The sequence below is a fragment of the Furipterus horrens genome, unplaced genomic scaffold (genome assembly GCF_987537825.1).
Source record: "Furipterus horrens unplaced genomic scaffold, mFurHor1.1.pri manual_scaffold_15, whole genome shotgun sequence".
In the NCBI taxonomy this organism is placed as follows: domain Eukaryota; kingdom Metazoa; phylum Chordata; class Mammalia; order Chiroptera; family Furipteridae; genus Furipterus; species Furipterus horrens.
The window spans coordinates 17,943,550-17,961,028 of record NW_028327185.1 but is presented as its reverse complement, the minus strand read 5'-3'; the positions used below and the strand labels follow the sequence as shown (position 1 = coordinate 17,961,028).

General features: G+C 44.4%; 1 pseudogene; it reads left to right on the top strand.

The window, feature by feature from the left end:
* Nucleotides 1-317: 317 nt before the first annotated feature.
* On the top strand, nucleotides 318-556 carry LOC149992469 (cytochrome b-c1 complex subunit 7 pseudogene; annotated as a pseudogene).
* Nucleotides 557-17,479: the final 16,923 nt, after the last annotated feature.

The following is a 17,479-nucleotide window of genomic DNA, read 5'->3' as shown; positions in this document are numbered from 1 at the left end:
TTGGTGCCCTGAGTCTCAGATCAAGATGGAGAGCAGGCCCTGACCGGTGTGACTCAATGGGTTGGGCATTGTCCCACAAAATGAAAGGTCTCCAGTTTGACTCCTGGTCAGGGCACATGCCTGGGGTGCAGGTCAGGTCCCCAGCTGGGGCATGTACAAGAGGCAACTAATTGATGTTTCTCTCCCTCTCTTTCTCCTTCCTTCCCTCCCTCCCCCCCAGAGTAAGCAGGCCTGTCTTTGCCGCACCAAGCCAGTGGGTGACTGGAGGGTATTTGAAATGGTATTACAATGCTATAGGATTCAGCAGACTGGGGTTAATGCGAGGTGATACAGTACATGTGGATAAGGATGTAAAAGAAGCCGTAAGAAGGCTTTCTGAGAACCTGTATAATGATGGGTCTTTCACAGTAAGAGAGCACCGAACCTGTGCATGAGGCAGGAGGTCTTGCTTAAAGAGCAGTGGACAAAATATGAGGAGGGTAAATTCTACCTTGAACCACTTCTGAAAGAGATTATTTGGAACAGAAAAGAAAGAGAAGAAGGAGCAAAGCAATAATCCTGTAATTGAAACGTGGGGCTGTGTCTGTCCTCAGTATTTTAATGATGTTGGTTAAACCTGAAATGTACAATTTAGAACCATCTGGGCTGCAAATATATTACTTTAAATAAATGTGCATTATAACTTAAAAGAAACATTCATGCTTTAAATGTTTATCTGCTAGGAAAAGAAACTGTCTTCCATATAATCTATGTAAATCTTATCTTCCCAAACACTAAAAACAAAGAATACCCAGGCTTGAAGTTGACTTGGTTTTTGTTCTGGTGAAGAAGAGGTGAGATTGTTTCTGTAAGATTCAGATTTCCACCTTAAGACGGGTCATGGATCCCCTGGATGAACCCCAAAGCCATCTGGGGAGATGGTTCTTGAGCTTTCTGCCCATTTGAATTTCTGCGGGGAGATTTAAAAAATTTCCAGAGTTGAGGCCAATCACATCTGGATCTCTGGGATTGAGGTCCAGGCATCAGTAAGTTTTACATTTTCCAGATTTCTGTGTGCAGACCAAACTGAGCCCTAGGTACTCCATAGTGTTGCTTCTCAAACTTGGATGTACTTATAAGTCACCTGAAAGTCTTGCGAACATGCAGGCTTTGATTGAATAGGTCTAGGATGGAGTTTTCCCAACAAATTTCAGGTGATGTCAACACTGCTGGTCAGTGGCCCACACTAAGCATAGCAAGGCCCTCGAGGATGTATCAATAATGTTGACTATAGATACCAAAGATCTTCAGGGAAGAATGGAAAAACCTGCACTGGAGAGGGCTGGTATTGATTAGTTATCAGTTCCAGCAATACTCATCAGAACCACATTTGGAAAGTGAAAAAAAAGATTACTGGAGATTCTGATTTATTGATCTGGGGTGAGACTATCTACATCAGAAAAAAATCATCCTTGGGTGATCATAGTACATAGTACGGTTTAGAACCACTGGTAAAAATAGCCAACACTGAATGAATTCATTTTTTTTTTTTTTGAGAAAATTATGGGGTGTAAGCTGTAGACCTTTGCAAAAACAAAATTTTTAGGGTCTTGGCTTGGGATACTAGGACCATCTGCCTGCAACTGACATTTATCCATGGGCAAGCACAAAATAAATTTTGAGGCTGAAGTGACTAGCACTCTCAGCACAGTGTTAAGAACCCAACCCTGATTTCCATCTGGAATGGTCGGGTAGTGGTAGAGAGAATCCAAGCTCAGCCCAGCAGACTAGCTACACACACAAACACACACACCTTGAAACAGTATTAATTTCCTTTCAGCTGATGGATAGTTTTCAATTTAGCACCCATAATGTTCATATGAGATAGCAGCTTGACTTACCTCCAAAGAACCCCAAATGACAGATGGAAACAAAGACAGATAACACACCCAGAAAGACTCATACTCTCTGAAAGCAGGAAAATTATGGGTTTCAATCATAGTCATATGGGTGGCAGGCGCTTAGCCACACGCTGACTTGCCTACAGCCCCAGTTCTAGTCCCATCTCTCAAAGGGACTGAATCTGCATCTTAAGTGCATGAAATTAACCAACTTTATCTTTATTCATTTGATAAAATTTTGAACTTGCAAGTTAAAAAATAAAACACCATTTCCCAGTAAAACTATAATTATGTAAGAAGCTCTTGTTCATTTTTAGAATTTTGGTATTTTGGAATTTGTGCCTTTCTTTTTTTTAAACAAAGAGTAATCCAATATAGCTAACTCATGCCCTAACAGAGCAGGTGTTCGCCCATGCTTGTTTGTGAGCTGATTGAAGTCATGTTCCTGGGGCACTATGGGAAGTGCTGGAACTTCCTTGGGCCCAAAGAGAGGCACACAGGGCCTCTGCCTGGTATTCCCTCCATAGACACCACCAGCCACCAAAGTCAGATGGCCAGAAATTGGAATATTTGCTGAACAAACCCCTGGTTCTTCTCTGCTCACACCGCACATTGACGCATTGCGGTCAATTGATTCTACCATTGAATGCCACTCCAGTGCCCCCCTCTTTTATGTTTCTGCCCCTACTACTCTAAGTCTGGCTCTTTCCTTGTTCTTTAAGACAAGGGCAGTAAATATTCTTGAGCCTCATCTATGTATCAAGCACTGTGAAGACAGGGTTTTATGCCTTCAAAGATTTATTCTTGAGGAAAAAAGCAGTAAGTACTCAAAAATATTACTCGAGTACTTAATATATGCTAGGAATAGTGTTAGATGCTGGGGTCGGGGTGCAGAATAGGGGACAAATAACCCTCCTTCCAAAAGCAACCAAACACACCTACAAAAACCAACTTTGACTAACTTAGGCTCACAGATTCCAAGGAAAGGCTCTGCCAGGAAAACATAGGAAGGGCAGGGAGCATCTGAACCTCAAGAATTCAAGTATCCCCAAGATTATTTTCTGTCTTCTTTTTCTACATGATGGCTTCACTCCATCCAAATAGGGGCCAGATTCTCTAGAGTTTCATCTTATTCTTCCCTCCACCAGAAATCACCTCTCTTTCTGTGACCCAGTTTGGATCCTGGAGCGAGCCTCCGATGTCCCAACTTGCCTCGTGTGACCATCCTTGGCAAATGGGCTGGCCCAGGGGGAGGGCACAGGGGTGTGGCAGTTCCTGGGCTCCATGGTTTAGCTTGGAAGGGTCAGCTCCTAGCAGAAGAGGAGGAGGACACAATGAACTCAGATGTCCACCACTCTGGGGAATCAAAGGGCTAGAATGCTGTGTGGTGGGAGCACTGGGGTGGGGATTGCACAATGCCAGGGAGTTGGGAAGAAAGAAAAACTAGCCCAGGGTGGAGGGGCCAAACCAAGGCATCGCTGTGGGAAGAAGAGATGGTGCCAGATTCCAAAAGTGCACGTGCAGGGAATTAAAAACACCTGGTGGTTACTTCATGCTGGGGCCGGACCCCCGGGTGACTGGAGTGGAGCTAAAATCAGCAAAGGGCTTTGGAGGGTTGAGAAGTGATGGGGTCATTCAGACTCTGAGCTGATGTTTCGGCCCGACATCCACGTGGTGGTCAAAGAGGTTTCACTTGAGTATAAGGGGCCAGTGTCATCACAGCCATTGTCTGAAAACAGCTGCCTCCAAAGTGGGGGTGAAATTGCCCTAAAGGAGCAGGGGAAGCAGGCGGAACTATCCCCAGTGAGCAGGGCCTGGGGGAGCCCAGACCCCGTTTCGGTGTGAAACCCTGCAAACCTGCTTCCTCATTACTACTCTGGGGGAAGGCTGAATGTCAGCATTTTAGTGGTATTCCCAGATTTCTTCTGGAATCCCTTTATTTAATAAAGTAAGTCATTCAATGGAAAAATATGCATTTTTATAAGGCTCAGTAAACTTATTTTAATTTTGAATGAAAAAAAATTTTTTCGACCTTAAACCAGAGTACTGAATCTAGAGCACAGGAGCCCGGGAACTGGGGGCAGGGCCTGGGGAGTGACGATGTTCTCTCAGTGGGGCACAGAGTCTCCTAGACCCAGGTGGAACCCTCTCCAGAGCCCCAGAGAAGGGCTGTGGGGAAGCTAACCTACGGAGGCTCTGAAGAAATCAGGTAGCACCACGCGAGGGTCAGGGTGTGTTGGTGATGCTTCTTTTGTGCTCCCCTAAGACTGTGTGACACTGTTTAGAAATTGAAATAAACTGAACTGACTGACACTAACCACCTGCACAAACCCCACACTCCCAGGAGCCTCTGCTTTAATTAACATTTGCCCCAGAGGACTGGGGGTCTGCGGACCACCTGGGGAGGTCTACCTACTGGGCGAAGGTAGAGGGGGCTGACCCGTGTCTCAGAGGTTTCATCCCAGGGGGCACACGTTGGTTCTCCCCCAGGGAAGCCTTTCTCAGAGGACCCAGGATTTAAGAGAAAAATGGCCGGCCCTTAGGTTGAGGGACACAGTTCCTGTTGTCATACTCCCGACTTTGTCTGTGGTCCTCTTGAAGCAGAAATACCCATCGGGTTAGGTGCGGCCAGCAGTATTTGGTGGTCAATTTCCTCAGCCTTCTCCTAGGTGTTAAATTGTGGTTTTCCAGACAGATGGGTGCATGCTGTCACCTAAAGAGAGGTGACAACTCTCACAGGCAAGACTGGCATAAGGAACAACCTCGAGTGACAAGATGATTGCACTCCTTCACGGGGCAGGTGTTTCTCCCAGAGCCAGGAGTCTCTCTCTGAGGATGCCTCCTGGGGGGCAGCAGGGCTCTCCCATCCTGCCCCTCTGCTCCCTGCTCGCTAAGGGCCCTGGAAAGACCAGAGCAGAGGTCCAGCATTAGGATCCTTTGAGCTGGCTTACAGTTTCCCTAACTACATCGTGGTAGACATGGAAAAGTTGAGGGCCTGGTTTCTATAGGGAGTTTAAGGCCACCTCAGGGTAAAAAATGCTTCTGAGGGACTTTATCACCCTCCTTTCAATCACATTTGAAAGTGGCAGAAGGTGAAGGAAGCCACCTTGAGCTGGAAGAAGACAGAGAAGTCCAGGCGCTGCAGAGCGGGGGCCAAGGGCAGCAGTGAGAGCGAGCGATTGCCTACCCCAGCTCAGGGCAGTATGTGGGGGTCGGCTACCTCTGGGCGGTGGCAGAGGCCCTGCCTGGCACCCACTGGTTGTTGAGACTGATCAGCACATTGGGGACCTGGGAGGCTACGAGGCACACGGACCAGAGAGGAGAAGAGTGTCTGCATGTGACACCTTGGGACCTAAAGGCCACATCTCCATCCTCTCCTCAGCCATTGTTCCATGCCAAGGGCAGGGGCTGGGTTTGCAGAAGGCACTTTTGGGGACATTTAACAAACTGCGATGGAACAGCCCCTGTGTGCCAAGGAACGGGCCAGGCGATGGGATATCCTGGTGGCCACTGCATTGAGCTTACATGTCAGCGGGAATATTGGTCTCCGAAAAACAAACAAGTACATGAAATGATTACAAACCCTAGTTGGTGTTTTGAAGGAACTAAATAGGGTATAGAGTGGAGAATATTGAGGCAGGGTGGGTACCTTCTTAAATATCTCTGGGGGGTTGTGAAGAAAAATGAGAAGGAGCTGGTTACACAAGAGAGAGGTGGAGGTGGTGGGGAGGGGAGGTCAGGCAGGGGACAACAGGTGCAAAGTCCCTGAATGAAACAGGGCCTTTGGTGCAGTCAGAGAGTGGAGAGGTGACTGACGTGTTCAGTGAGCAAGGGTGGGAGTGACTTAAGATAACTTTGCAGGTCCTGAGAAGCCAGGGTAAGAAGTTCGGATTTTATTGTAAAGCCAATAGGATGTCATTGAAAGGTGTCAGGCTGGAGAGAAACATGTCACCCCCTTTGGTTTTCAATGGTGCACGAAACAGAAAGTAAGACAAAAACTAAGGGAGATTGTAGGGTTGGTACAAAAATGGCCTCGTGTTTCTATCTCAAAGACTTGAGACCGATCACTAAGTCTGTTACATCTTGAAGCTTTCTCTGGTTCCTTCTGGTCTCTGTGAATTTCATTCTTTGCGCTGGTGTTTCTCAACCCTGGCTTATTAGAGTTATCCGATGGGGTTTTCAAAAATTTGCTAGGTTTGCCCACCCTTTACCAATTAAGTCAGAATCACAACCACAAACAAAGTTGACATAAATGACAAACTGGAATAAGCATTTTAACTTACATAATACAAAGATTTAATATCCATGAAATAGAAAAGTGCATTCTCTTTAGATTCAATAAGATAAAGGATTAAAAAAAACCTAACTGATAAAGCTAGAAGAAAATAATTCGTGAAGAGGAAATAGAGATGCCCAATAAGCTTCAAAAGATGATCGACTCCTCTAGTAATTACGGAAACGCAAAACAAAATAATAAGGAAATGCTGTTTTCAAAACAAGATGTATTTTGGAAAAAAAAGAAGACTGATAATGATCAGGATTGGTGAGGAGGTGAGAAAACTGGTGTGCTCAGATCCTGTGGAAGTGTGGATTGATTCACCATCTTTAAGGGGTTGGCAGTACTTATTTAAATATAAAGAACATATGTGCCCAATTTAGTAATCTAGTAATTCTACCTCTGAGGTTCTTTTCTACAGAGAGGTGAGCATAAATATGTGTGTACAGGTACGACACCGATGGGCGGTGCAGAGCTGGGTGCAGAGGTGAAGGGATTAAGCAGAACCAACTACCTACCTACCTGACAGACGCAGACAATTGTATGGTGATTACCAGAGGGAATGGTGGGGTGGGGGTGGGGGTAGGAGAGGGTAAAGGGAGGATAAATGGTGATGGAAGGAGACTTGACTTGAGGTAGTGAACACACAATACAATATACAGATGGTGTGTTACAGAATCGTTCCTCTGAAACCTATATAACTTTATTAACCAATGTCACTCCAATAAATTCAATAAAACATGAAAATAAAATTTTAATAAAGGAAACAATTGACACCTTTATCAAGAGAAAAATGGTTAAATAAATCAGGGAATATGCTACTCAGTTTTTAAAAAAAGATGTTGATCTAAATATACTAGCAAGGAAATATGTCTCATTATTTCTTTTTTTAGATTTGATTTTGAAATACAAAATATAAGCATAAACATCATGAGAAACTTTAACATTATAAGAAAAATAAATGCTGTTCTCCCCGCTTTAATACCTCTTTCTGCAGGTGCCCACTGCAAAATCTGAAATATTCTTACGGATGGTTTTTCTTTCTTTTTGTTTTCACTTTAATTGCAATAATCTTTTATTTTTCAATTATAGTTGACATACATTATCATATTAGTTTCAGGTGTATGACATGGTGATGAGAGATTTGTGTACCTTACGAAGTGTTCCCCCTGAGAATCTAGCACCCACCTGGCCCCACACATAGTTATCACAATCTTATTGACTCTTACTGATGCTGTACTTTACGTCCCTGTGACTATTTTGTAACTGGAAATTTGTACTTCCTAATCCCCTCACCTTTTTCACCCATTTTCCTAGGCAACCATCAATGTCTCATATGTTCTTCGGTGAACAAACAAGCTGGAGAATATTATGTACAGGAGGACCTCGCTATGTAAACCTATTACATTTGTGTGCTATATCATCCTGTGCATTGTTCCTTGTTTACTCAAGACACATCTTTAGTGATGTCTTGCTTTAGTAATTTTTGCTGACAGAAAATAGAAGTGGTTAGCAGTCAATAAACTCCCCGAAGAGATGCTACTAGAGGCTGCCTCTGAGGGTGAAAAGAGGGATTGCGCGCACGCCTGACCTGTAATAAGAGAGAACAAGCGAGGGATTTCCTCCAACCAAAAAGAAGCAGGAGGAAGAGGCTTAGCCCCAGAGGGAAACTTGATCTTGGCTGGGGTAGTAAACCTCAGCGAGGGTGGAGCCCATGCGCCCTGTCGGGCTGGACCCAGAAAACTGGCACCTGAGTTTGTCACAGATGCCAGGGCCCCAGCCTCAAGTGAGGCAGAGTCAGCAGACCCATGGGACCAAAAGGGCCCCTTGTGGGCTCACATACAGCTGATGACCTTGGCTGGCGTGGGACCCTGGGATCTTTGTGCCACTCTGGGGGTGGGGAAGCCCTAGTAATGGAGGATGGGAGCTTGGATTTTTTTTTTTAAGGAACGTAACATTTCACATTACGTCTGGCTTGGGAGAATAGGGTCCACCTGCTTCTAAGCCTGGACAAAGGCTCACGTTGCGTTGCCCCAGCTACTCTGTGGGTCTTCCGGGTGAGAGGACATAGACTGCTTGAAGAGGAAGCCCGGAGCTTTTCATTTCACTCATGCCTCTCTATTGCTTAAGCTTCTGACACTGAACATCTAAGAGGCCAAGGTAGGGATAATGCTGTGCTGGAAAATACATTTTGAGGTTTAGCTTGTGCTGCCCCTGGTTCAGTACATTTCAGGGGAGGGACTCTGGACTGGTTTTGACCATGGCAGTGACCTGGAGGCACTGGATGAGGGCAGAGCCTGGAACAGGGATGGCCAGTCTCGGGTGCATGTGACTGGCCAGGAGACCCCCAAGGGCATGGAGATGAGGGCCCAGCTCTAGGGAAAGATGGAAGCCAAGAGGTAAGAATGCTGTCTGGGCCTTGACCATTGGCTAGGACTGGACTCTATTTCTTGAGTCAGGGAGAAAGGACTTCAGTGTTACTAGAGAATCAAAGAGGAAGCTACCTGCCTGGCAAACTGGGTGAACATGGTGAGAACACAGTTACCTTTGTCTCACAGCATTAAGCTTAGGAGTGAGATTAGGCTCACTCACAAAAGTTCCCATGGTCACTCTGGCTGCTTGGTCAAGACAGACCCTGGTCTGGATGGTGCTCATCTTTGTGTTTTGGGAGTCACAGGCCTGCTGAAAGGAATGGAAATTTGGTGAGAGGGAAGGGAGGGCCCTGTAATTCACAGCCTGGGGCTATTTGGAAGAAGCCATTCTGGGTTGGTGCTAGAACAACATGGTAGTCGGGGGTTCCCAAGACCACCTTCAAATTAAATAGAAAGACCAGTTCGGACAGAAATTTTGCCAGGGATTCTTGAGAAGGACTTAGATAACTCAAAAAAGCTGTTATACTCACAGTTATTACAGTGAAAGAATGCAGACTAAGCCCTGGCTGATGTAATTCAGTTGATGGGACATCGTTCCGTGAACCGGAAGTTCGCTGGTTGATTCCTGGCCAGGGTACATATCTACATTGCGTTTCGGTCTCCTGGGGTGCGTACAGAGGGCAGCCAATCAATGTTTCTCACATCGATGTTTCTCGTCCTCCCTTCCTCCCTCCCTTCCCCTTTCTCTAAAGTCAAAAATAAAGTTAAATTCAAAAACTGCGTACTAAAAGAAGCCAAGGGAAATAGTGTGATGGGATAAAGTCCAGGAGAAAGCAGGCTCAAGTTTTCAGGGGTCCTCTCTCACTGGAATTGCATAGACAGGACTCCCTTCTCCCAGCAGCGGTGTGTGACAGCACGCAGGGTGCTGACCGCAGGGCGCTCCCTGAAGCCTCGATGTCCGGCGCTTTTGTTGGGGGTTGGTTACGTAAGCATGCAATGCCCACAGGGCTGACCTCGGTTCGCAGTCTCCAACTAATCCAGGGTCACGCTGATAAGGCATGGCCCAGGAACCCCCCATAAGTCACAGAGTTGGCTTAGACTGTACGGTGGAGCCCAGAGCTCCAGGCAGACAGAGAACACTCTTATCTGGTAGCACATTGCAAGGGTTGAGAGCTCATCTCTCAGGTGCCAGTCAATCTCAAACCTACTGAACTAACCCTGACTGCACAAGTGTGAATGGCCAGTGTCAAAAGTTTATGGAGGAATAGCCTTCGGAAAAGAAAGAAACATACCCTGGATAAGTATAATCACCTCCAAAATTTCGCTTTGTCTCGCCTTGAGTATGGGCTCCTTTCTGCCTCCAGAACACCAACTATGGCTGCCATGTGACTTTTGCCAGGCCCCCTCACCTTGCCTGAAGTTGGGCCAAGTTGGGGAGGGACAGGGAGGCATCAAAGCAGCTACGGTCAGATATTTTATCCTCTAACTTTGAAGTCACTGTGAAACGAGGCTGGTTCTGCAGTGATGCATATGGAAATGTGTGGGCTGCTTCCAGGGTTTCTTCCAGCCTGTGCCGCACACAGCACCCAGATGGCGTGTGCAAGCTCTTTTATCCTCCACTTCATAATCACCGTAAAACTATGATAATCACCGTCTCACCTCTCCCAGCAGGCCCTGCAATCTCTTTCCCATCACCACCAAATAGTGCTTATTTTAGCAACAAGAAAGATTTCTTTACTAAGTTACAGGCCTCAGCATTTTGCTAAACTGCTTCCATTTGCAAGGTCTTAAGGGCAACTAACCAAATAAACCAATTTTTTGTTTTGTGTGTCTGAAGGCTTTAAATATATTTGAGCAAACGAAATGAATTTTAAACAGAATCAAAAGTAAGTTTCATCAACTCTATACTCTTCCTTTCAACAAACTTTCCCACCATTACCTCATTATTATAGAAAACCATTTTGGAGTGAGATAACAAAAATGCCTATGAGTTTGCCATTTATTTTATTCTTTCTCTTTGGTAAAGCTTTCTAGACACGCAATGCCATCATTCACACAAAACTCTGTGGTTATAGAAGTGTCTGGGTTAAGGCCTTTCAGTATCTATCAAATCATTTTATCTTTTGAGTCTCAAAGTGAGGCCACAGGCCAGCAGTAGGCAGGGCTGGCATTCAGCTGGTGTGTAATGTATGGCATGTGAGTTGGTGTACATATACTTGGTGACTGCCCGTGACTGTGGATTGTTGAATACTTCGCATGTCATGCTGAGCTCCATGTAGGAAGTGTGAGCACGAGAGGCCCTGAGTCATATCTTATTCAGTGGAGCATATTATAAATAGATAACAAGATTTCCTTAACCAGAAGTTAGCAGAACAAAAGGCTTCATTCACTCAGGGTGTCATCAGCAGATCCCAAAGGAGTAACAGTTCCAGAGGACTCCAAGAAATTAATCTTAGAACTTCTGATGGCCTACTTACCTTCAAGTTTTCTTTTAGAAACTTTGTTCACCGCTCACAAAAATGTATTTATCCACTGAATATATTGTATAATGAGGAGGACAGTTCTCTCCAAGGCACACTGCTAATCAGGGCTCTAAGTTGCAAAGAACAAAAAGATTATGAATATCTCCTCCTCTGTGAAGGGAGTAATTTCCTATACCAGCATTTACAAAACTTATGCCCTGCAGGATAACAGGTAAACTAAAGAGAAAATTCACACTCAACAGTGTTTGGAATATAGACCCTGGCACTACTGCCAGTTTGCACAGTACTATGCCCTGGACCTTGACTCTGTGGTCACTCTGCACACGCTCATTTTCCAGACTGCAGCACCAAAAGGGATACTCTTGGCTGTGAAAATGTGAGCAGGGGAATCCCAGAAGCCTTCACCAGTGAGGGACCCCAGACACTAATAGTCTCGGCCACCAAGGGCCCACTGTAGTCTTCACCAACAATGCTTCCTCGGCTGATGGAGTTACCCAGAGTCTAAGATGCTGCACAACACTGAAGCTGAAGCCACACCTGTGCCAGCTGGTGCCCTCTCACCCACCTATAGATGAAGGTCTTTTCCCCACCAAAGCCAGTTCTTAAAATCTGTTAGAGATAACTCCTCCTTCAAATACACAAACGTCATGCAAGACTGTGAGAAAGATAAAAAATTAAAAACACATAACACCATAAGAAGAACACAATAATTTCCCTGTAACCAACCCAGAGAAATGGAGGTCTATAAATTGCCTAACAAAGAATTCAAAATATTTGTTTTAAAGGAGCTCAGTCCAGAGAACACAGAGAGACAATTCAGGAAAACAAGTAAAAACAATACATGGACAAAATGAGAAGTTTAACAAAGAGATAGAACTGACTTTTAAAAACCAGAAAATTTGGAGTTAAAGAATACAATAAATGAAATTATAAATATGGTAGCATTAACAACAGGATCAATCAAGCAGAAGAAAAAAATCTGTGTACTCAAAGAGAAGTCATGTGAACTTATCCAGTCAGAAGAGAAAACATGAATAAAAACCAAAACAGTAAAGAAAACCTATAGGATTTATGGGACACTTTAAAAAGAACCAATATAAACATTATGGGAGTCCCAGAAAGAGAAGAGAAAGAGCAGAAAGTTTATTTAAAGAAATAATGGCTGAAAATTTCTCAAATACTTGGGAAAAAAAATAGACATCCAGCTTCACAAAGCTGAAAAATTCAGAAACAGGATCAATCCATAGAAGATTACACAGAAATACATTAAAATCACATTGTCAAAAGTCAAGGATAAAGAGACAAATTTGAAAGCAGCAAGAGTAAAGCAACTTGTTACATACAAGAGCACTCCATAGGATGATCAGATGATTTCTCAGCAGAAATCCTGCAAGGCAGGAGAGAGTAGGATGATATATTCAAAGTACTGAAATAAAAATACAGCCAAATAAGAATAGCATACCTGACAAAATTATCTTTCAAAAGCGAGGATGAAATAAACTTTTTCTCAGACAAACAGAATCTGAAGGAATTTGTTACCACTAGATCTGCTTTACAAGAAATGCTTAAAGGAGGTTTTTAAATCAAAATGAAACATACTAAGAAGCCATGCAAATGCATATGAAAGCATGAATCTCATTGGTAAAGGCAAAGGTAAATATATGGATGAATACAGATTAATATAACACTGTATTGATAGTGTAATTACTTTAAACCCTAAAATAACTGTTAAAAGAGAAAAAACTGTTAATGGATACATAATATAAGAAGCAAACTCTGACTACAAGAACACAAAATTGGGGCAGAGGGTGTAAATGTGGAGTTTTTGTATGTAATTGAAGTTGTTTTTATCAACTTGAAATAAATGGTGACAACTTCAAGATACTTTATGAAGTCTCAAGCTAATCACAAATAAACCTATAATAAATCCACAAAAGATAAAGAAAAGAATCAAAGTAAATTACTATAAAAATTATTACATAAGAAAAAATATAGCAAGAGAGGACAAGAGGGTCAAAACAACTGCCAAAGAGACATAAAATAATAAACAAAATGGCAATAATAAGTCTGCATCTATCAGTAATTATGTTAAATGTAAATGGATTAAATTTTCCAACCAAAAAGCATAGAATGGTTAAAAACACAAAACCCAATGATACAAGACACTACTTTAGATTTAAAGACACTCATAGTCTGAAAGTGAAGCAATAGAAAAAGATATTTCAGGAAAGTGGTAGCCAGAACAAGAATGATTATACTTATATAAGAAAAAATAGACTATGTATAAACCTGAATCAGAGAAAAATAAAGTCATTACAGGCATACCTCAGTTCATTGTACTTCCCTTGATTATGCTTCATAGATGTCCTATTTTTATCACAAGTTGATGGCAAGTTCTTCCACCAACAGAAAGATTACTACTCACTTTATTGCCATACTTGCTTTATTGCAGTGGTCTGGAACTGAAGCCACAATACAGTATCTCCAAAGTACCATAAAATTAATCATTTTAAAATGTATCACTCAGTAGTTTTTACTTTGTTTACAAAGTTGTACAGCCTTCACCACTATCTAATTCCAGGAACTCCACATCCATGTGCAGCCATTCCCCATTTCTCTCATCCCCCAGCTCCAGGCAATCACTAATCTACTTCCTCTCTCCATAGATGTGCGTATTCTGGGTGTTTGTATGAATGGTATTATTATAATATGTGGTCCTTTGTGACAGGCTGCTTTCACTTAACATAATGTTTCCAAGCTTCATTTTTGTTGTAGCTTATGTCAGAATTTCCTTCCTTTACATGGCAGACTAATATACCACTTTTGTTTATCAGTTGATTGGCTGATGGACTTTTGGGTTGTTTCTACTTTTTGCAATTATGAATAATGTTGTTATGAACTTCCAACTACAAGTTTTTTGTGTGTGAACATATGTTTTCAATTCTCAGGTATACACAGAGGAATGGAATTCCTTGGTCATAGGGTAACCCAATGTTCAACTCTTTGAAAAAATTTCAAACTATTCTCCAAAGCAGAAGCATCATTTTATATTTCTCCAAGCAAAGTTTGAGGGTTCTTATTTCTCCACATCCTTTGCCAACACTTGTTATTGTCTGTGTTTTTGATTCTAGCCATTCTAGTGGGTGTGAAGAGGCTCTTACTGTAGTTTTGATTTGCGTTTTCCTAATGGCTACTGATGTTGAGTATCTTTTCACTTGCTAATTTGTTAATTCCTTACTTCATCCATACATTGTCAGTCCTGTGTGATCTTGAACAAGTTCCTTAACTTCTCTGAACTCAGTTTTCTCATCTATAAAGTGGGAATCATAATCTCTGTCTTATGGGAGTTTTGAAAGGACCAGAATTAATATATGTAAATCTCTCAGCGCAAAATAAGACCTCAATGAAGACAGATCGGTGTGAATCAATATGATGAGTAATTCAAATGACGTTTGAGTTGGGTCTTGGAAGGGAAGTGATATTTGACTAGCTAAGAGGGGAAGAAAGGAGATCCCGACTAAAAGAATGAGTGTGAGCAAGCAAAGGAAGCCATGTGCAGTGGGGTGTGTGCGAGAAGTTTCAGCAACCCATCCTCCTGTCTGGGGTAGCAGCAGTCTCATCTGAGAGGGGAAATAGAGAGAAAGGACTGGAAGGAAGGATGGACTCAGACACGAATGGGGTCAGGTGATGGGGTCAGGGTGAGGACGGTGTACCTTGTTGATTCCATCATGTGCTGGGTGCTGGGTGCAGGCCAATATTGCCCCCAGCTCAGGACCACAGAGGTCTTGTTAGCATTGGCATTGCTTGGATTGCCCTGGTTAGTCCTGTCTCCTGGTGTCTCCACACTGTATTATCTAGGACAACACTTCGTGATGTGTGTTTAATCGACACCTCAGAGATGGCAGGACTTTCTCCAGGGTTGCAGGAAGGCAGTCCTCAATGATCCTCCTTCAGGTGAGGTGAGGTTTGTAGAACCCTCCTCTGCACCCCTTATAGAAGGAGGCCGGTGACGGGAAGCAACTTTAGGCTTTAACCAGAAGTTGTCTGCCTGCTGGCTAGCCCTGGCTGGACAGAGAGTTGGAAGATGCAGCCACTCCTTAGACCCTTCATCTATTTCCCTCTGATCCTGGACCTGACCCATCAAATCCTGCTGGAACGACCTGTATACTGGTAACCCAGTAAGGCCAGTAAGTCTCCAGGGCCATCTTCACCCCAGGCCATCCTTCCAACTGCACCTGAACGGTGCCCACCCCCATCAAAGAGATCCCAGTCCCCGAGGATCTGAATGCACGGCTTTCCCAGACCCTGTTGAAAGCGGCCACGAGGAAGCCTTCAACAAGAAATAGGATGACCCGTTAAACAGGACAACGCGTTAAAACACACGGCTGTGGTTTCTCTTCTCCCTGACTTGTTTATAAGCAGCCTGGTTCACAAACACCAGTTGCTGGTACGGGTACATGTGGATGAGGGAATAAGGTTACGGGACAGATGGAGCAGATTCCCCTGTGACCTCTAACTGTCCCCATGGATGCTCCCAAAATTTAGTTTTGGAATCTACACCAGGACACACTATACGCACGTCACACTAGCACTGAGCAGTTGAGCACTGAGCTTGCTCCTACATGTATGTTGTTCTGATTTTAAAAGGGGCTGGACCTGGATGGTTCACATGCTGCTCTGTTAAAGAGCACAGAGCAGGACTTTTACAAGAGTTCATGTCTTCAGAGAACCAGATGACTTCTTCTGCATGGCTGGCAGAATGTACGGGATAGGCATTCTGTGGAAATAGAAGACAAAAATACTGGTAGTTCCTGAAAAGGCCATTGGTAGCACAGCATCTGTTGACTTTCTCTCGTAGGCTTGAGGAGAGGGAGCGCTGTGCCATGCTTCTGCCCACTAGGGAAGGCCATCCCCAGACTTACCCTGGAGAAGTGGGTGGTAGGGAGTCAGGCACGGAAGCATTTGAACGCGACTTCCCTTTAGGGCTTGGCCAAGCCCAGTCCTCGGGGCACATTGCTCCTCTCCGGGCGAGATCACCTCCGGCTGGCAGCACAGCTCTCCAAAGCAAGTTGTTGGCTCCTCCAATCATGAAGCTACATCCCGACGTGAGTAGGAACAGAAGCTCAGGAATATGGGAGAGCGAGGCGACCGCTGAACAGTTGACTCATTCCAAGTCAGGGTTCCTGATGCCTGAGCCTCAGACACTTTCATGCACATGGGAAACTGTTTCTCACATTCTATTTATTATTGCCAACAAGGGACTCATCTACTCAGGCTCAGCGCTCAGAAACACACCCAGGATGAGCCACCCAGAGAAAAGCACCTAGTGAACGAGGCCAAGGGGACCATACAGCCCCAGGAGAGAGTGTAGAGCCGGCCCACCCACTACACACCCCCTTCTCAGATGGGAGCTTCCTGCCAGCAGCTCGGGCTGCTGCTCCAGTACAGCTCCACGCCCAGGCTGGGTGCCGTTCCCTTCTGCGCTGGGCCTGCTCAGTCGGGCAGGGAGGCTGCTGAAGCTCTGTAGTCTTGGGCTGGTTTTGAAGTGCCCCAGGGAGCATGACTGTAGCCCTCTCCCGGGACCGCCCGGCTCTCAGGAGCTGGCCTCTGATGCCCTCCTCTCTCCCACGCACCGCTGATGCTGCCAGCCAGGGCAGCTTTCTCCCCGCCCCCTCCTGCACGCACCTGACCCCCTCTCCTTCATTGTGCCACGTTATTTAGTCAAACTGGCAAGGATTATTTATAGCTCCTGTATAGGGCAGCAGCCCTCAATTCCTGGGAAAGTGGAACATGGAGACATTAAAGAGTATTTTCAAAAGAAAAACGTCCTTTCACAGACTCATGAGGTTGCTGTCCCTATGTGTCTTCCAAAAATAGGCCTCCCGGCCGCTCTGTGGATCTGGCAGGCTGAAAGTGAGTACGCTCTGAGTCACTTTGCCGCTCTTCCAAGTGGTCAGTTCCAACTCTCCAGCAATCCTTCACACCCAGGAGAGCCCCGTGTTCTTCCCGTCTGATTGAAACAATGCAGCCAGGAGAAATAACTAAATGACTGACAAAGCTCCCTTCTAGTGCAAGGAACCAATGATTTTAGGTGTTCTACAGCTCTATTCTCCATAACACCAAAATCCATTTTATTTAATTTATTATTTTTCAAGCAGATAACACTTTATAACCATCTTTATTCCATGTTTGTTTGTTTTTTTAAATCCTCACCTGAGGAAATGATTATTGATTTTAGAGAGAGAGGAAGGGAGAGAGAGAGAGAAACATTGATGTGAGAAATATTGATTGGTTGTCTCCTGTACACTCCCTGACTGGGGATCGAACCTGCAACCTAGGTATGGGAATTGAACTTGCACTCTTTGGGGTCACAGGACAATGCTTCAACCAACTGAGCCACCTGGCCAGGGCTCCATGTATTTTTAACACCTCTCTACATGCATTACAAAATGGCTATCACATCCATCC